The sequence below is a fragment of the Oryctolagus cuniculus genome, chromosome X (assembly GCF_051225735.1).
Source record: "Oryctolagus cuniculus isolate XC-2025 breed Fujian yellow rabbit chromosome X, ASM5122573v1, whole genome shotgun sequence".
NCBI classification, from domain to species: domain Eukaryota; kingdom Metazoa; phylum Chordata; class Mammalia; order Lagomorpha; family Leporidae; genus Oryctolagus; species Oryctolagus cuniculus.
The window spans coordinates 13,952,461-13,974,069 of NC_142888.1; positions in this window are offsets into that span (position 1 = coordinate 13,952,461).

Sequence of the window (21,609 nt, forward strand, 5' to 3'; positions counted from 1 at the left end):
AAAGGCATTCAGAGCTGGCTGAAAAGCCCATGAGAGTATTTCAGGCATGGAAAGCCAAGACACTCTGGCAAAAGATCTCTGTGAGTGAGATCTCAGTGGAAAGAACAGGTCTTCAAAGAAGGAGGTACCTTTCTCTGAAGGGAGGAGAGAACCTCCACTTTGACTATGACCTTGTCTAAACAAGATAAGAGTCGGAGAACTCAAGGGGCTTCCATAGCCTTGGAAACTCATGACTGGAGCATAGGGAGATTACTGATGCCATAGACAGGAGTGTCAATTGGTAAAGTCAACAACAGGAGTCACTGTGCACTTACTCCTCATGTAGGATCTCTGTCCTTAATGTGCTGTGCATTGAGATTTAATGCTATAACGAGTACTCAAATAATATATTTCACTTTGTGTTTCTATGGGGGTGCAAACTGTTGAAATCTTTACTTAATGCATACTAAACTGATCCTCTGTAAAAAAAAAAAAAAAAAAAAAAAAAAAAAAAAGAAAGAAACTATCAACTCCCAACTTGACTCTCACTGGGATTAAACATGACAATAGGTCTGATCTGATTTCATCATCATTAAAAAAAATCATCTATTATTTTTCACTTTATGTTTCTGTGTGGGAGCAAACTGTTGAAATCCTTACTTAATGTATACTAAGCTGATCTTCTGTATATTAAGATAATCGAAAATGAATCTTGATGTGAATGGAAGGGGAGAGGGAGTGGGAAAGGGGAGGGTTGTGGGTGGGAGGGACGGTATGGGGGGGAAGCCATAGTAATCCATTATTCGTACTTTGGAAACGTATATTCATTAAATAAAAGTTAAAAAAAAAAAAAAAAAAAAAAAAAAAAAAAAAAAAAAGAACCAGCACCCATATGGGATGCCGGTGCCTCAGGCCAGGGCTGTAACCTGCTGCTCCACAGCACCGACCCCTCCAATGTATTTTCAAAGATATATCAATGTACCAGCTTCAGTAAGGTCAAATTGAAGAATTATGAAAAATATGAATTCATGAGTATTGAGAAATAATATAATTAATCATATGTGTGTGTAATATTGCTGTTAGAAGAAGATTTACAAGTGATTGAGAAGAAATAGAAAATATTTAGCTTTCTGATAACTGCAGTGCCTCTGATATTAAAGCAAAATGGCTTTTAGGAAGCACAGTGTTTAATATGACCTCTTATTGTTTCATGACTTTTCAGGTAATTGAGTTGAATACTGAAGATACATTGTAGGGTCTTTCATCACTCCCAATAAAAATAACAGTAATAACAATAAATCTATATATTTAGAAGTATAACTTAGGACTTAACTATCGTATGCACAGCCAAAGATCGCAATAGCCTGTCATGTACAATTTTGGAAAAATAGATGTTTCAAAACACAGATACCTCTGTGACAAAGTTATCTTCATTTTCTATCCTCCAGATTATAGGTTATTACAGTTTTGAATGTAAGATTAAAGAATTGTAAGATGGCTTATTGACACTTATATTACCAAAAATGTGTGTGTATCATTAAATCACTTTTGAGGAGTATTAGTTGACTCTCCTGCTGCATATCCATAAAATCTCACCAATTCATTTTATAGGCCAAATGATCTTGTTTTTAATTGTTTCTGAAGAACCGTATACAGATATTCCCTGGTAACCCTAATTACAGGCCACATCTCAAAACTTACTGAATTAGAGCCCAGGAATCATTGTCTACTCAATGTAGACTTTTCCTCTTTATCTCTTCTTAATCTGGAGGAATTGAACCACACTGAGGGGCCAGCTTGTGGCACAGAAAGTTGAACCACTGCTTAAGATGCCAGCATCTCATATGAGCACTGGTTTGAGTTCTGGCTGCCCCACTTCTGATCAAATTCACTGCTAATACACCTGGGAAAGCAAGGGAAGATGACCCAAGTGCTTTGGCTCCTGCCACTTACCTGAAAGACCCAGATGAAGCTGCTGGCTTCTGATTTAAACCTGGCCAGCCCCAGCTATTGCGGCCATGTGGGGAGTGCACAAGTGGATGGAAGCTCTCTCTTTCTCTCTTTTACCTTTCAAATAAATAATAAATCTTAAAAAAAGAACTACATTGTTTATAAATAACATACTATGACTTGAAAGACTAGATTTAAAAATGTTGCTGTTAAACTGTCTCTTACTCTCAAGTAGTAAAAAGCAACTCTCTATGTGATGGTCCATTATATTAATTTTCCATTTTCTATTACAAATTACCACAAACCTAACTGCTTAAAACAGCACCACTTTATTAGTTCACAGTTTCTCTATAGTAGAAGGTAGACATAGCATGGCTGGGTTCTTAGCTCAGAATCTCACAAGCCTGATATTAAAGTATCATACAATTGCATTCTCATCTGGAGTTTGAGATCCTCTTACATGCTCTTTCAAGTTGTTAACAGAGGTCAGTTCAATGGATTGTGGGACTGAGGTCCCCCTTCACTTGTTGGCTATCATCTGCAGATAATATTAGTTCCAAGAAGGCTCCCACATCCCTTGCCATGTAGCCTCCTCTGTCTTCAATGCCAGCAACAAAGATCATCGCTCCCAATGAATTCCTCATTCTCCAGATAAGTGCCTTGAAGGGCTCAGCTGATTAGGTGTGATCTACTTCGGATAACCTCCCTTTTTTAACATCAACTGACTTGTGATCTTAATGATGTCTACAAAATGCCATTTGCCATGAGATATAACATAGTTATGGGAGTAATTATTATATTCAAAATTTCCACCCATATTCAAGGGCAGGGGGGATACATAGAGCAGATGACAGACTTTGAGGGTCATCTGAGAATCATGTCCATTCCTCTTATATTTCTAAACAAAATAGGTGAAGCTTTAAAAGGCCAGAATCATTGTTTATCTTTGCCTAGCACCATAATAGTACATTGAGTTGACAGTCCTATTTCACACAGAGGAAGACGAGAATTTCTGGGATTTCACTACCATACTTTCTATTGAAGCAATTTATCAGCTTCTCTTCAAAATTACATGAACTTTTAACGTGAGGAAAATGCAATACACAGAATTTGCATAAGTATTGACAGTTCACAAGACATTCTTCATGGCTTCTTCACAACAATCTTAACAGTTCTATGAGTATTTTGTAAACAAAGTGCAGAGATCCGAGATGTTATCCAATGCCACAGAAGAGTAGTAAAGTGAGCACATGGACATATAGCATTCCTCTAGTATTCGTAAATAGCACCATTGAAAGAAAGCAAAAGATTATCCAAGCAGATTTAGAAAAAAAAAGTTAAATTGATGCTTTTACCGGCTTCCAAAGTAGTATATAGCTCTGTTTCCCATCAGTCCCTTCCAACATTCCAGGATCAAAATATATTCTATTGTTTTACTTTTCTCTATTATCCTCATCCTCGAAATAGAACATCAGGAAACCGAAAAATTTCTATATAATTAAAACATGTAAGGGATAATCTTCCACAGTGAGTATGCCTTTAAACGGGATCCAAGCCTTAAAAGGTTAGTTTTTATACATGAGCTACTGAATGAGAGAAGAATTGTGTGTGTGTTTGTGTGTGAGTGTATTTGTGTCCATGAGCACACGCAGATACTCCAAGATGGAGAGAGATGATAAAGAATGCCAAGTGCCTGAATTTACACTAGAGATGGATCTTCTATCTCTGGTTATGCAAAAGGCTGGCTTTGGTTTAGGCTACATAAAAAATAAAGGAAGATTCTCCTTAACAATCCAAAAGGACTGCCCAATGTACGTCTGAAAATTGTTGTTCTATAGCAATGTGTATTAAATACTTAATTATTCAAACAGAAAGTCATTTTCTTTACTAAATTTCTAACTAAATAATTTTGTAATGCTTCAAACATATTTCCAATATCATTGACTCACATTTATTTTGATTCTGTTTAAAATAGAATGAAAGAAAGATCCAAGATAGTGGGATAGGGTTTAGCCAAAGCAACTTAAGCTGCTCTGGGATAGGAAAAGTACAAAGAAAGACTACACTTCCAGGGGTCTGACTGATGGAAATATTCAGTGAAGAAGTGACAAAAAAAAAAAAATAAGCTCACACACACACACACACACACACACAAAAACAGAAAGCAAAACAGAAAAACAAAGTCTTCGTGCTCGTGGGACAAGAGGAGAGAAGACAGAGACACCGCTGCAACCTGCCGTGTGACACAACGCCACAGCTAACTGCCGGATGTGAGCTGCCATCTTACCACGCCAAGGTAGGAGAAATCAGCGCACGCCCTGCCGCTCATTGTTTTAGCCGAGAAGAAATTCCTCAGTTGCCTACACTGATTTTTACGTCGTCTTTGAGAGTTGACTGGAGTCCGAGCAACTGCCCGGCTCGAAGCAGAGAAGTTGACTAGCTTCCTTCTCCTCTCCTACTCTCTAAGCGCACCATACTGCGCATGGAAAAGTCGCACAGCAAGCTTCTGTTCTCCTACCAGCACCACAGTCACAGTCAGGGCAATGTGTGGGGCAAAGGACACATCCCCTGCACCCTGCAACTGTGGCAGTTTTGAGGCATTAGCCCCAGAGCTATACTCCCTCAATGTATGTGAACAAGGGGGATGCACCTTAGCTTCTGGGGGCTAACACCAGAAGTAGCCCATAAAAAGGTCTACTCCCACCCTGGCAGATCTGGGTAATGACCCCACTAAACCTTGCAACACCAGGACTGTAGCAATTCATTCTAAATTTCTTGGTGCCAGTGAAAACTGCCTGGTGGACATAGGGAAGAACCTACCTACATTCTGCCTCTCTGGACTCATACCTTCCAGGGTAAAATTTCCTGTATGCCTTGTAGTCACCCTGTAGGACTGGAACAAAGTCCAGTTCACATCCTCTAGTCCTAGGACTGTGGCTATTGGTATCATAAGCCACAGCACCAATTGGACTCTCCCAGCAGGACCTGTGGAAGGATGCATCCATATCACACAGTCCATCATCAGATGAATGGATGAAGAAAATGTAGTATACATACACAATGGAACATTATTCAACTATTTTAAAAAAGAATGACATTCTATTTGCAGCAAAATGAGTGCAACTGCAGGCCATCATGTTGAGTGAAATAAGCCGGACCCAGAAAGACAAACACTGCATGTTCTCCTGTATATGTGGGAGCTAAAATTTAAAAAGCAAACAAAATAAGAAAAAAAGTAGGAAATGTCTGTATGCATCAGTATTGCTGCAAATATAGTTTTGTAAAGCTTTGTGAAGCCAATGGTTAAGAATGTTATATCATTATAGTTTAACAATTTGTGATGACTTTAAAATTTACTCTGTATAGATGAAATGGTTATTTTTCCATTCAGTTATTGTTTATAACAGTTGTCTATGTTCCCACTAAACTACAGTCTTTTTGCTTGTTAAACTTATTATTTTGTAATGTATTAAGCCTTTTTGCTGTAATGCAATTTTAAAATGTTATCTAAAAATAAGAAAAAAGGGAAAAGGAAAGAGGGTGGGAGGGAGAGAGGAGGAGGGAAGGAGGGAATATTATTATGTTCTTCGAATTGTATCTACAAATCACATTGCATCTGTAAAAACTAATTAAAATTAAAATTAAAAATGTAAAAGAAAACAATAAATAGAATGAAAAAGCCAAGGAGCTCTATCTTCCTAGGCTGATGGATTGCTTGGCCTATTGGCATATTTCCTAGGTTTCTAATGGCATTCCCAGTGAGAGGAGTTCCTGTCAGATATTTTGTCATACAAAACGCTGCAGCAGCTTTGAAGCTCCTGCCAACAAGGGTTTCTTAAGGTGCATTGCTGCTTTGGGGGTAGAAAAGGGTCTCAGAGGAATCATTTGGTTTTAAGCCAATGGTGTCTGAAACTACTCAGTATCAGAGCAACTGTGTGAGAGGTGAAAATTTTCAATTATTTAAGCACTTTATGTCTAGTACATTATTGAATTAAAGCAGTATTCCTTGTGTTCTTTCTTTCCATTTTTAGTCTTTTTTTTCTTTCAATAAACTTACTGAAAATAGCCATTGTTTAAAGATCAAACTTCCGATTTGTAAAGGGCTAGCATTTCATAACAAAAGTAGAGCGCAAAATCCATTTTGCAACCAAGAAGAATCCCATCTCATTTTTCACTGAAAATGGTCTAGCCTGTTTCATTTTTTTTTTACATATTTTAATGAATCACTTCTCAGCAAATGCCATAGGGCTGTGGTAGAAAAAATATGGTATTAAAATCAGGCTGGTGTGGGTGCGAACTCCAAGAGGCCTACTACCTATGAGCCCTTGAGTGCATTATTTAATTTCTCCGATCCTCAGTTTCCTTGAGGACATAATAACATGTAATACAGAGAATGATTATGTGAATTAAAACAATAATAAAAATGAAAGTGCCTAATTTATTCAACAATGTTACCAAAGCAGAAGTCTACAAGAAAGGAAACATTTTTATAGTTAAAATGGATATTTTCTGTGAGAGAAGCCAACATATTTTAATAATATTATTAGTTGGAATATATTATTTTATCCTCTTGATACTTTTTTCATTAGAAAACAATTAAACTAATATATCCCATTTCTCTATTTAACTGAAGGCTTATTTTTACTTTCAAACACTTATCCTCAGATAATTACATTCCTGATGAAGATACTTAGTTTCAATTCCATTGGATCTTTAGTGCCTCCTTTAATCTTTGGTGGTTTATTAATATATATTTTTATAAACTTATGAATTAAATAATTGAAAACATTTTTCTTTGTTCCATTTTTTTTTGACAGGCAGAGTAGACAGTGAGAGAGAGAGACAGGGAGAAAGGTCTTCCTTTACCATTGGTTCACCCTCCAATGGCCACTGCGGCCGGTGTGTTGTGGCCGGCGCACTGCGCTGATCCAATGGCAGGAGCCAGGTGCTTCTCCTGGTCTCCCATGGGGTGCAGGGCCCAAGCACTTGGGCCATCCTCCACTGCACTCCCGGGCCACAGCAGAGAGCTGGACAGGAAGAGGAGCAACCGGGACAGAATCCGGCGCCCCGACCAGGACTAGAACCCAGTGTGCTGGCGCCGCAGGCGGAGGATTAGCCTATTGAGCTACGGCACCAGTCTCCATTTTCTTAGTCCTAAAAAATTTTGATTTTGGGGCTGGCATTGTGGCACAGTGGGTTAAGCCAGTGCCTGTGAAGCAGCCATCTCATATGAGTGCTGGTTCAAGTCCTGACTGCTCCATTTCCAGTCCAGCTCCCTGCTAACGTGCCTGGGAGGCAGTGGAAAATGGCCTAAGTGCTTGGGCCCCTGCCACCCACATGGGAGACCCTGATGGAGTTCTCAGCTCTGGGCTTTGACCTAGCCCGGTGCTGGCCACTGCAGGTATTTGGAGAGTAAACCAGCACGTGGAAGATTCTCTCTCCACGTGTGTGTGTTTAACTCTGCCTTTCAAATAAAAAAATTTAAAAATTGTATTTATCCTTTTTTTTTAATTTCAGAGACAGAGAGCTCCCACCAATGGTTATTCCTTAAATGCCATGATGTCTGGGGTCAGGCTGGGGTCAGAACCAGGAGCAAGGACTTGACTTATCATGGTTGCCTTCCAAGGTCTGTATTAACAGAAAATTGGAATCAGGAGCCAGATCCAGGTACTCCAATACAGGGCACAGGTGTATTAACTAGCATCTTAACCACTAGTCCAGATGCTGCTCCTTAGTTTAATTTTATAGATTTCAAACTTGCAAAATGTTGCAAAGAAAATCCCCTTTTCCCCTTCATTAGATGCATCAATTATTTATGTTTGTATTTACTGCACTTGCTTTATGACTCTCCTTTTACACCTCCCTGCCAACATACACGCATGAGGGAACTTAAAAAAAGTTCTTGCAAATGGAATTAAAAGATGTTTATGAGGCAGTCATTTGCCACAGTCATTAAGATGTCACTTGGGATGCCCCGGGAGTCTGGGCTCCTGTTTCCAATCCAGCTTCCTGATAATGTATACTAGGAGGCAGCAGGTGATGACTCATAGCTGGGTCTCTGCCGTGCACATGGGAGACCTGGATTGAGTTCCAGGCACCTGGCTTTGGCCTTGGATGTTGCAGGTATTTGGGAAAGAACAGAAGATGGAAGATCTCTTTGTCTCTCTGAACTTCAAATAAAATGAAAATAAATATTTTTTACAAGCATTGTTTTTTGGTGCAAAGAAATTTAAAATCTGTGAATAATTTTTATATAATACTCATTTTCCATGAACTTTTTGAGTGAAAATTCTCCCTACAGAAACACACATACTTCAGTGTACATTTTCTAAAAACAAAGAAATTCACTTATAACTACAGTAGCAGAGTACAGAAAATTTAATATTAATACAATAGTATTGTCTGAACTTAAGCCCATATTCTAATCTTTCCAGTTTTCCTAATAATCTTCATATTTATCTCCCTTCGCTCTGAGTCTAGGATCCAGTCCAAGATCATGCTTTGCATTTAGTTGTCATGTTTCTTTAGTCTTCTCTATTCTGGAGCAGTTTCTCAACTTTTCCTTATATTTTTTGACCTTGACATTTTGGAAGATTACAATTATTTTGTCCCATGCTTGTCTGTTGTTTCTTCGTGGTTATGTTCTGCTTGTACATTTTTGGCAGGAATAGAAAAGAAGTATGATAAAAATTTACTTACATCCATACACAAAAGGTATAACATTTATTAAGACTTTATTTTTTCTATTTATGAATCACATAACTGATGCACCAATTTTACCGGAAATAGTCAAATGTGGTGGTAAGAACCCAGATTTTGGAAGGCAAACTGGGGTCCATAATTTTGTAATTTATGATCTTGGCATGAAATCTCTGTGCCTCAGGATCAATATGTATAAAACAGCATGTTAGTTGCAACTACTTCATTTCCTTGGTGTGAGGATTTATTGTGATACTCTATATACAGATCCCTGAGTCTGGCGCTCGGCATGTAGTGAAATTCAATAATGCTATCACATGTTGGTGAGACATATATATAATATACATAATATCTATTATATATACTCTATATATGTTTAATATACATGTACACATATGCATAAGTATTATAAGCCCTTTTATTTTGATTTGTGCCCAAACCTTGTTATATAAAAATAGATTAGATTTCTAAAGATCTTTAATTCCTGTGGCACGCATTTGGCACAGCAGTTAAAATTCTGTTGGGTCTCTGTCACACATATGGGATACTGGATTGAGTTCCCAGAGTCCAGCGTCAGCCAGGTCCATCCCAATTGTAGTGGACATTTGGGGAGTGAACCAAAGGATGGATTTCTTGCTCACTCTTTCTCAAGTGAATAAAACCAATTTAGGAATTAAAAAAATATTTAATTCATGATTTTCAACAGAGAAGTGTAATTTGAAGAATACAAAAATTGTAATTGAATTTTAGAGGAATAGTCATATCTAAAAACATTTCAAAATCTAATGTGATATCTTTTTTTGATTACTTTTACTTTGCCCTAACTTATTCCTACTCAGAAAAATAAATTCATATTCACTTGTGTTCTTAATGTATTTTTATAAAAAAAACTAACAAAACTGGTCACAAAACTAATAGCATAAACTCATCGATGTTGTTGAATTCTAGCTGCATGTTGAAATATTTATAATTTTCCTTTTTACAGTTCTTTCTCAATTGATTTTCACTTTTTGGATACATATTCTGATCGTAATAAAAGACCAACTCTTGAAACAATGACAGCCTTCTCTGGACTTGACTGTCCATATGGAAGGCATCCCATGGAGGACTAGAAGTCTCCAAGCGGAAGTGAAGCCTCAAGGTGGAAAGAGCCTGGCTGCCTCAGTTCCAGCCTGGCAGAAACCCTTGTTAGCCGTGCGATCCTTATTAAACAGCATACAAGGAAAACACAATATATTGTTCTCAAGTGCTTCCCTCACTCACAAATTTTAACATTTCCGTAATCAAGATAAACCTGAATATTTAGGTGATAAGCAAGCCCTGTGCCATAGTTTAATTGAAATAATTTATTTCTCCTCTTTAAAACTACTCAAAATGATGCATCTTAAAAAAGATAAGAGCTTAGCGTTAATGAAATGCAGTAAATCTTCACACATTAAGACAAGTTGGGGTGGGTGTTTGGTTTTATTTTGTTATAGCAGAGAGCATTAATTGCTCTACTAAAAGTGGAATGTGGGGGCTGGCACTGTGCTACAGTAGGTTAATCCTCTGCCTGTGGCGCCAGCGTCCCACATGGATGCCAGTTCGAGTCCCGGCTGCTTCACTTTCGATCCAGCTCTCTGCTCTGGCCTGGGAAAGCAGCAGAAGACATCCCAAGTCCTTGGGCCCCTGAACACACGTGGGACACCTGGAAGAAGCTTCTGGCTCCTGGCTTCAGATCAGCTGAGCTCCGGCCATTGTAGCCATTTGGAAAGTGAATCAGTGGATGGAAGACTCTCTGTCTCTCCCTCTCGGTGTCTGTAACTCTACCTCTTAGATAAATAAATAAAATCTTTATTTAAAAAAAAAGTGGAATGTGGTTTCCAGAGGAAAAGAACAGTATCATCAGGCACCCAAGACTTAAACAGTTTTGTTTAAGCAGTTAGGTCTGAGTAGAGTGCAAATTATGGAATGTCAAATGGCAGCAACTATTATTCAGCAGAATGTCTGTGGAACTAGCAAATGCTCTTATACTTAATAATACATTTTCTTTTGATTGCGAACTGCATAACCAGGAATATTTATTTGAATGATGTTTGTGGGTTTTTCAGTTATGCTTTTTGTAATGGATGCACATTGTAAGAAATATTTTGAAGGGGATAAACCATCAATATGCTGCTATTTTACTTGATTGCTTTTAAAGAATAGTTGTACATGTGTTGTAACATTATCTCACTGAAAATAATGACATGTAAATATTTTATTTGGTTTATGCGGTTATTTTCTTTTTTATTTATATAAAGGGAGCAAATATCATGCATTGCATATATGAAGTTTTATGAGCATAATGATACGCCCACCCCACCCTCCCTCACTCATTCTCATTCTCCTGCCTCCTTCTTTTCTTAATTTTCTTTTAACTTTTACAATGACATATTTTCAATTTTATTTAGTCTCTTTGTGATCTCTATTTTTAACCCTAGCTTTTGCCTGTAAGAAATGCAAAATTAACAGACTTGTTGATCATTCCTTTAATACAATGTAGAATCTTAGTTGTGTGCAAAGTTTGATACACAAGCATCAGTGGTAACAGATGCAATTCAAACTTTATCCCTCTGGACCTTAAGGAAAGTTCATTTCAGTGAAAGAAGCAACATATTTACACTTAAGAAAACACCGGAGGCAACTGACCCTAACCATGTATTCATAACGGTAGAAATATTGATATACTTTCAACATACTTCAAAATTTATTAAAAAATGTATTTAACATATACCTGCTTAGCCAAAAATATTAGACCAAGCAACCATGCTTTTTATTACATTTGAGTTTTCCAATGATTCTTTCTATCAATAAACACATGGGAAAGATAGATTTAGAGGAAGCATTGGAACAAGAAGTCAAAATATTTCCAGGTAAGATTTTGATTTGGTTGTATCAATGTTACCTTGAAGTTTTGAATAATTAGTTCCTTTTGTTGTCTATAGTTTTCATCCAGAAAATGAAATTGTGTTTTTCTATACTCCAATATACAAGCAGAGTTCAAAAAGTTTGTGGAAATGGAATTTAAACATAAGTTTATTTTGAGAAAAATATTTAAATCCATGTACACAAGGAGTCTTCAAAAAGTTCATGGAAGATATGCATTATGGGAAAAAGTATAAAGTAGATTTCAATTTTTCTATGAACTTTTAAAATGTCCTCATATATATCTTGATGATTGTCTTCCTCCATTTGTATTACTATACCAGAATAATAATTTCTTAGCTGGATTGTTAGTTTTGTAGTTGAACTTCTTGAACTCTTTATAGATTCTAGATATTAATCCTTCATCAGTTTGCAAATATTTTCTCCCATTCTGTCAGTTATCTTTTTTTTTTTTTTTGACAGGCAGAGTGGACAGTGAGACAGACAGAAAGGTCTTCCTTCTGTTGGTTCACCCTCCAATGGCCGCTGCGGCCGGCGTACTGTGCTGATACGGAGCCAGGAGCCAGGAGCTTCTCCTGGTCTCAAGTGCAGGTGCAGGGCCCAAGTACTTCAGCCATCCTCCACTGCACTCCCGGGCCACAGCAGAGAGCTGGCCTGGAAGAGGGGCAACCGGGACAGAATCCGGCGCCCCGACCGGTACTAGAATCTGGTGTGCCGGCACCTCAGGTGGAGGATTAGCCTATTGAGCCACAGCGCCAGCTTCAAATCAGTTATCTTTTAATTTTGTTGAGTGTTTCCTTTGCAGTGCTGAAGTTTCTCAGCTTGATACAATCCCATTTGTCTATTTTTGCTTTTATTGCCTGTGCTTCTGGGGTCTTTTCCAAGGAATCTTCCCCTATGCCATGGTCGTGCTGTTTCCTTGATGTTTTCCTCTATTATTATGGTGGTGTAAGATCACAGATTTAGGTAATTAATATATTGTGATTTGCTTTTTCTTATTTCTGCAATTATAGATCCAATTTTCCCAACACCATTTGTTGAAGAAACTGTCCTTTCTCTAAGGAGTGACTTTAGCTCATTTGTCAAAGATAGACTGGTTTTAGCTTCATGGTTTAATTTCTGGGATTTCTATTCTGTTCCATGGGTCTGCATGTCTATTTTTGTGCCAGTACCAAACTGTTTTGTTATAATTGCCCTGTAGTATATTTTGAAATCTGGTATTGTGATGCCTCTGTGTTTGTTTCTATTGTTTAAGATTGCATTAGCAATTTGGGGATTCTTGTGTTTCCATATGAATGTTATCATTGTTTTTTTTTTCTAGACCTGAGAAGAATTTCCTGCATATTTTGAGAGGGTTCACATTGAGTGTGTAAATTTCTTTGGGTAGTATGAACATTTTGATGATATTAATTCTTCCAATCCACAAACATGGAAGAGTTTACCCTTTGTTTGTGTCCTCTTCTATTTCTTCCTTTAATGTTTTTAATTTTTTTTTTTTTGACAGGCAGAGTTAGACAGTGAGAGAGACGGAGAGAAAGGTCTTCCTTCCGTTGGGTCACTCCCCTAATGGCTGCTACGGCCGGCGCTGCGCTGATCCGAAGCCAGGAGCCAGGTGCTTCCTCCTGGTCTCCCATGCGGGTGCAGGGTCCCAAGCCCTTGGGCCATCCTCCACTGCCCTCCTGGGCCACAGCAGAGAGCTGGACTGGAAGAGGAGCAACCGGGACAGAATCCGGCGCCCCAACGGGGACTAGAACCTGGGATGCTGGCGCCACAGGTGGAGGATTAGCCAAGTGAGCCACGGTGCCGGCCCAATATTTTTAATTTTTATTGTAATGATCTTTCACATCCATAGTCAAATTTTCTCCAAGATGTTTAAAACTTTTTTGTAGCTATTGTGAATGGTACAAATGACTTCACTAAGAGACTATTCAGACTTGTAAGTTTGATAAAGGGGGCTGGTGCTGTGGCACAGTGGGTAAAGCCTCCACCTGCAGTGCCAGCATCCCATATGCCGGTTCAAGGCCTGGCTACTCCACTTCCAATCCAGCTCTTTGCTATGGCTTGGGAAAACAGTAGAAGATGGCCCAAATGCTTGGGCCCTTGCAACTACGTGGGAGACCAGGAGGAAACTCCTGGCTCCCAGTTTCAGATCAGCTCACCTTGGGCTGTTGCAGCCATTTGGGGATTGAACTGGTGGATGGAAGACCTCTCTCTCTCTCTCTCTCTCTGCTTCTGCCTCTCTGTAACTCTGACTTTCAAATAAATAAATTAATTAAAAAAAACTTGGGTAAAGTTGCAGGATATAATATCAAGCACTCAAAAATCAGTAACCATTTTATACACAAACAATACCATCACTGAGAAAGAACTTGTTTTTTTTTTTTCTTTTGAAACTTTAACTTCCACATATAAGGGAGAACATACATATTTGATATTCTATGTCCAGCTTATTTCATGCAACATCATGTCCTCTAGTTGCATCCATTTTGATGCAAACGGTATAATTTCATCCTTTTTATGGCTGAATAATTTTCTATATTATATATATGTATACATTGCATTTTCTTTACCTATTCATCTGATGATGGACACCGTAGTACATTCCATATTTTGGCCATTGTGAACAGTGCTGCTATAAACACAGTGAGGCAGGTATCTCTTTGATATAATGTGTTCAAGTCTTTTGTGCATATACCTAGTAGTGGGGTTGCTGGATCCTATGACTAGTCTGTTTCTACTTTTTTAAGAAATGCCCACACTGTTTTCCACAGTTGGCGCACTAATCTACATTCCCACCAACAGTGTATAAGAGTTCCCCTTTCTCTACATCCTTGCAATTATTGGTTACTTTCTGTATTTTGGATAATAGCCATTCTGACAGAAGTGAGGTGATATCTTATTGTTGTATTGATTTGCATTTCTCTGGTGGGTAGTGATGTTGAGCATTTTTTCACATACTTGTTGGCCATTTGTATTTCTTCTTCTTTGGAGAACTGTTTATTGAGCTCCTCTCCTTTACCTGTTTCTTAATTGGATTGGTTGCTTTTTTAATTGTTGAGGGTTTTTTTTTTTACTTTTAGTTACTGATATTTAAATTTAAATTCTAGATTTTAAGCGTGTTTTGGATAAGAAGCTTGCAAATATATTTTCCTATTTTGTTGGATTCTTCTTGACTCTGCTGATTGTTTTTTTGCTGTATCTTTTTCACTTTGTCTATACCTCCGAGGCCTTTTTCCTGAGACCTGGGTTTTGGGGAAATGCCCCTAACCTCTTATTTTCTTCACTGAATATGCTGCCCATTTCCCTGTCTTATATGTAAGTAGGATACTTATAGCTAAATAAATCAAGACAGCTATCCTATAATACCTTCTCATGGTGTACTACCTATATTTTTCAAGTTTACATAAGTTAGAAAACATAGTGTATTCCACCATTACTTTCAGGATAGACTTGTCCAACTGCCAAGCAGTATCTCTTTCTTTTTCATAATCATGCCTTCCACTACACTGCCATTTGCCATCATCTTGGTAAATCTGTCTTATTTTATTAAAGTCTTTAGCACTTGCCCCACTTTTGCCCTCTCCATCATAGATCTTGTTGTAATCATGATTGATTTCCATATCAACGTATCCAAAAGTTTAGATGTCAGATACTTAATATTCTTCTCTCCAGTGATCTTCAACTCATCATTACTTCAACTACCCACTCCAGTAGAGGAACATTTCCTGAACTCCATCATTACTCAGAAAAGCTCTAGTAGTGAAATCTTCAGTTTAAATCTTCTATTAATGAACTCACTACCCTCTATGTCTAATACTCATAATAAATCTCATTACTTCTACACTTAGACCTCATTGAACCCTGTCTGACCTATTTGCTTCCTTAATTCTTCTCAGTAACACCTAATCCACACCATCATCTTTCCATTGACACTTTCAGTTGCTTGATTTAACATTTCAATAACTCATTCCCAAACATTGTAATGTGTTTTTTGCCATTATTCTATCATTGCACCTCCCTAATGGGCCTAGGGTTTTGCCTTTTCTGTACCTACAATCTATCTGAAAGTGGCTGGCAATTGTGGACACTAGGATATCCTCCAATCCAGTGAAAGCAGGACAGTGAAACATCAGTTAAGAGAGCAGTTAGCCTAGCCAGGAAAACTTTAGACTTCCTTTTGGAAATACTGATTTAGGGGGATTTCTCTTTATTCAAGATTTAAAAATGAAACAAAAAGTCTCCATGAAGTTTTTTTTTCATTTTTATTTTTATGTTATAACTCAACTTCAGTCACTATATGCCTAAATGAAATTTTGTATATTTTGACTAACATTGGCCCAATAGCCCTCATCCCCTTTTCCCTGGTAACCACTCTTGTATTTTCTGTTTCTATTAGTTCTTTTTTTATATTTATAAGTAATATCATATGATATTTTTCTTTCTGTGTCTGACTTATTTTTTTCAGCATAATGCACTCCAAATTCATACATATTCCCACAAATTATCAATAGGATTTGATTCCTTAAATAGGCTGTTTTATACGTATGTGAAGGTACTTCAAAAAGTTCATGGACAATGCAATTAAAATACAGGTTTATTTTGTTGCAACAAATTGAAATCCACACACAATTTTATTTATGTATATTTCCATGAACTTTACTTGCGATTCCTTGGTATTGTTAAACACTTACAGGTGATTTTTTTTTAAAAGATTTCTTTATTTACTTGGAAGGCAGAGTGACAGAGACAGAGACAAAGAGATCTTCCATTTGCCGGTTCACTACGCCAAAATGGCCACAAAAGCTAGGGTTGGGCCAAGCCAAAGCCAGGAGTCAGGACCTCCATTCTGGTCTCCCACATGGGTAGCAAGAATGCAAGCACTCTGGCCATCTTGTGCTCCCCTCTCCAGCACAGTAGCAGGGAGCTGAACTGGAAGCAGAGCAGCCAAGAGCAGCATTTACTGGGATGTAGGTGTTTAAGCTGCTGTGCCACAATGCTGGCCCCACTTACAGGTACTTTTGTGAACATTGGTGTGCTGCCTAGTTTCCCCTTCAGGAACAAGGGGTTCATTATCTCAGCTATCAGAATTCTTTCACTGACAGACTTCAAGCTGCTAAGCCGTCTTCGACAATCGCTTCACCTGAAGAAAAAACTCAATCAAAGTCATTTCTTCTTTGCATACAGCCTATAACTAATGACTGATCTATCTGGGAGTACAAAGACCCATTCCTCTCACTCCCAACTCAAGACTCCTCTGCAAATTCATCCCATCCCAGAACACGCCATGAATCAGCCGACCCTTCCATTGTGTCTACCTTGTGCTTCAACTTCTCCCTCTGCCTGATCCTATTTCTCTTTCTTCCCTCCCCCATGATGACTCCAGGAATGTTCCCTAATAAACTTCATCTTCCAGTCACAGGTAGTTTCCTGGGGAGCCCAATCTGCTACAGTGAGACTTACAACATAGCTATTATCTCATCACATCATCTCAAAGACCCTAAAAGGAAGGCATTGCTATCATCCTTAGAGGAAAACTGGGACATAGAGAGGTTAAGCAACTTGCCCAATGTCGTGAAATTGCTATGCAAGATTTATATCTACATTTCATGCCAGACATAAAGAACCATGCCAATACAATATACATTCTGTCTGCACTTTTCTCTTGATCATAAGAGCTCTCAAATATCAGAGAGAATACAATATTTAAGCTTCTATCCTAGGGATCCACTGCATTTAAAAGTGAGTAACTGTACCAAGGAAATTTTCTAGGACAAAGTCCTGTGTTTGTCATATACTAAATTAAAAAAAAATAAACAGAGAAAAAAGTTTATGCAAGATGAAATTATCATTTTATGCATCAGTCTGTAAAGCCATGATTAATATTTGCATTCTTCTCTTAGGACTCTTTCCCAGTTAGTATCAAACTGCAGCTTCAATATTTTGAATTTAAGGTTGTTCTAATAACATTTTCTCAAATTATGATTTCTGACTAAAACAAATTAAATTATTAGAACATTACAATACATTAAATGCTAGAATATTACAATACAAGTTGCATTTACAGTAGCTCTATATGTTACTGGAGGCATTAAAAATTTGATGAAAAATCTGTCCTTGTGAGTCTTGCCACTATTACCTGACGTGCTCACACTATTTTAAAAACTTAACTAGTGTGGTAACTTTAAGCTGTTTTCCTGAATGATGCAGCTAGTTAAGACATTCATGGAGACTTGGTTTGGCTGGAAGTAATCGTGTTTCAAATGCTAGTTAATATCAGAATGTGTGCTTACTCAGAAAGAAATATGCAGTGGCTGGGAAACGAGTCCTCAGAACACAACATGGTGACTTGAGTCATTTAAATATTTGAGATCAATGTTCACCATCAAAGTTCTTCTCAGTGACCTCATAGCAGCAGCCTACATTTGGGAAATGAAATTCTTGGTCCAAAAAGTAAAAATACTATTTTTGGTTATTATGTTAAAAATGAATAGGTTAATGGGTACTTAAACCTTTTTGCCCTTTTAAGATTTCTCTGATGAGAGAGCTTGTAATATCACTGGAAGTAAAATCTGCTTTGTTTTTAATGTATCTCACTACAGTTAACTCCTCCATGTGCAGAGAACAGCTCCAGTATGCTGAATGCTTCGTATACCTCACAAAAAATAACCTCTGCAGCACAACAACTCTGTGAGGATTATTTTTCTCTTTTTCAGATAGAAAACCTGAGGCTCAAAGAGCTTAAATGATTTATATCATGTATATTTTAAGAGGCATTTGATCACACTTGCTAACTTGAATTTATTACACTTAATCTTGATTTCCCAAGAAAAATATGATGCTATGTGCAATTAAATATTGCATATATTATCACACATACAGGCAAAACACAAATACGTTCTGTAGCATATGAACAAACATAAGGTAATGCGTCCATCTATTCTTCATATATCCCCGATGCCACATGGTAAAGAATGATTTTCCTTTCCCGAATTTTGCATATATTGTTGTGCTCCCTTTTTTTTTTTTTGTAAATGCTGATAACTCAGTATGCAATGCCAGGCCCTTACTTTATCTGCCTTTATCTTCTCATTTAAACTGCAATTAAGCATCACTTCTTTCAGGAAGGATTCCCTGGTAGCTTCTCATTTTTTTCTCAGGCTATAGCCTTCTTGAAGTCTGTTATTTGTTTTACTTTAATTATCTTTTTTTAAAACTTTTATTTAATAAATAAAAATTTCCAAAGTACAATTTTTGGATTATAGCAGTTTTTCCCCCCATAACCTCCCTCCCACTCCCACTCCCTCTCCCATCCCATTCTTCATCAAGATTCATTTTCAATTATCTTTATATACAGAAGATCGACTTAATATATACTAAGTGAAGATTTCAACAAATTGCACCCACACAGACACACAAAGTATAAAGTACTGTTTGAGTTCTAGTTATACCGTTAATTCACATAGTACAACACGTTAAGGACAGAGATCCTACATGGGGAGTAAGTGCACAGTGACTCCTGTTGCTGATTTAACAATTGACATTGTTTTACTTATCTTTAATATCCAACTTCAAGGATCATGATCAAAAAGCCATATATATATATTGTGCACATATGTATTGTGTGCACAGTAATTCCAGATGTTTCCTCTATTTATTCCATAGGAATTTGACTTTAACTATGTTTAAAATGCTAATGATTACTATGTGAATCTACCAGAATTGCAGAGATGAATAAAAAGAACACACAAAGCCAAGTGTTGGCAAGCATTTGGAACACAAAGAGGACGTTCATTGACTGTTAATGGGAATGAACAATCTCTGCAATTCATGTTGGATAATTGATGAGCAGTGTCTGTTAAATCCAAACATGCTGAACTTACGAAACAGAAATTCCATTCCCATGTATAAACCCAACAGATGCATCCATATCTATCTATGTATATCTGCCTGTATTCATAGCAGCATTATTTATATTAGCTCAAAACTGAAGACTATCAAAATAGCCATAAATAGTAGAAAGAATAAACATACTCTAATATGAATGCACTTCAAAACAGTCATGAAACATGGAATTAAAACATGTTTATTTGGTGCCAAAATTTTGAAATTCATGTATATGAAAGATCTTCATGAAGTTCATGGAAAAGCATATTGTGATAAAACTATGTGTGGATTTCAAGTTTTTGCATGGAAAAAAAACCTTATCTTTTCATTCCAGTTTTCCACACTCATATATTCACCTATTTTTAATACTACAAAGCAAACTGAATCCATTACATTCAACTGCACGCAACAATTTTGGATGAAACTCACAAAATACAAGTTGAAAAAATAAAAATGACACAAAGTACATGTTACATTATTTCATTCATATGAAAAATCTAATTAGTACCATTAAATTTCAGGAAAATTATAATTCCAATAAAAGGGGAAGAGAGGACAAGGGGAGCCTTGGAATAACTGGTGATGTACTTTTTCCTCATTTGGGAACTGATAACACAGGAGTGTATGAATAGTGTACTGCATTTAGCTATATTGTCATGTTTCCTGTTCTCTTGGACCATTATTCTGTTTTAAAGGTTGATTTATTTATTTGAAAAGCAGAGCAACAAAGAGAGGGAGGGGGACAGAGAGAGAAAGAGAGAATGAGAGAGAGAGAAAGATCTTGCATCTGCTGATTCACCCCCCCCCCCCCCAAATAGCTGTAAGAGGCAGATCTGGGTCCAGGCAAAACCAGGAGCCAGGAACTTCATCTGGGTCTCCCATGTGGGAGCAGGGGGCTCAAGCACTTGGATTATCTTTTGGTGCCTTCTCAGGTACATTAGTAGGAAGCTGGATTAGAAATGGAGAAGCTGAGACTTGAACTGGCACTCCAACATGGGATGCTGGTGTTGCAAGTTGTGCCTTAACCTGTTGTACTACAACACCAATGCCTTGAGCATCATCATTCTCAATATTATAAAAACAACCCTTGTTTTATGTTCAACTTACCTGACTGAATTTTACCCCAAGAATCTTGCTGAGCATTGTGAAAAGTCCAAGATTTTACCCGACTTCAAGCTAACAAATTAGCACAAAATAGTTTCATACGTGCTGGCAGAAAACACAAGACTCCAAGGTCAGAGTCAAAGCACTTTGCTACCCATAGCAAGAGTAGTAGCCAGTGTGTTGATTCTCTGAACCTAGATTTCCAAAACCTGAAAACAAAGTGCTTTAATGGGGTTCTTTAACAGGAAAAGAATCCCGAAATGAGAAAATCCAAATCTTTTGTTCTGGGCTGTAAGCATACCTCCCTGTGCTCCCGAAGCAGACACTCTCTCTATATTTTAAAGATGTTCGCTACACAAACATCTCTGAAAAGATGATCCAGAGCAAAAGCAGTCAGAGACTTTGCTTTCAAGCCATGCAGAAACACACACACAAAAACAAACTGGGAATTGTCTCCCAGCCCTCTTTTTTTCTTGTCTTGTCTTTAAATGTCAATTTGCTTCACCTTCTCTATGCTTGATACTTTATGTCAATCTCCAAGATATTCCCTTGAGCCACACCCCCAATGTTTTAGACCTAAAGTCTTATTTCAGTTTTCAGTACTCCTTCATATCCAACTTTTGGCATTATTATCTCTCAAAAATTTTGCTGATTCTTTAACTGCTTCTGACAAATTATTGATGCATTACAAGAAACTTGTCCTAAAAAGCCCCGGTTTGTTCTCTGACTCAGTTCAAGTGCTTCACTCCTTTAGTTTCTCTCTTGAAATCCCCAACACTGAACGTGTACATGTATGTATTCATACAAACACTAAAGGGAAAACAGTGAGCACACTTAGAAAGTCAGATATTTTTATTGCAGATCCACTGCCTCTGGATATACTTTGGCTATCCTGGGACATAAGTGTTGATTCATTCCAGTTCACTTGATACACAAACAGAAAGGAATGTGAAATTGGTTAGATAATTGTTTCTTTCTCCCACTAGCACCATCAAATAGGGATGATTGTCACGACCTAGCTATTGGGAGTGAAGAGGGAAAGGTAGAGGTCCCAAAGTCACCAGAAACCACCCCACCCCACCCCGC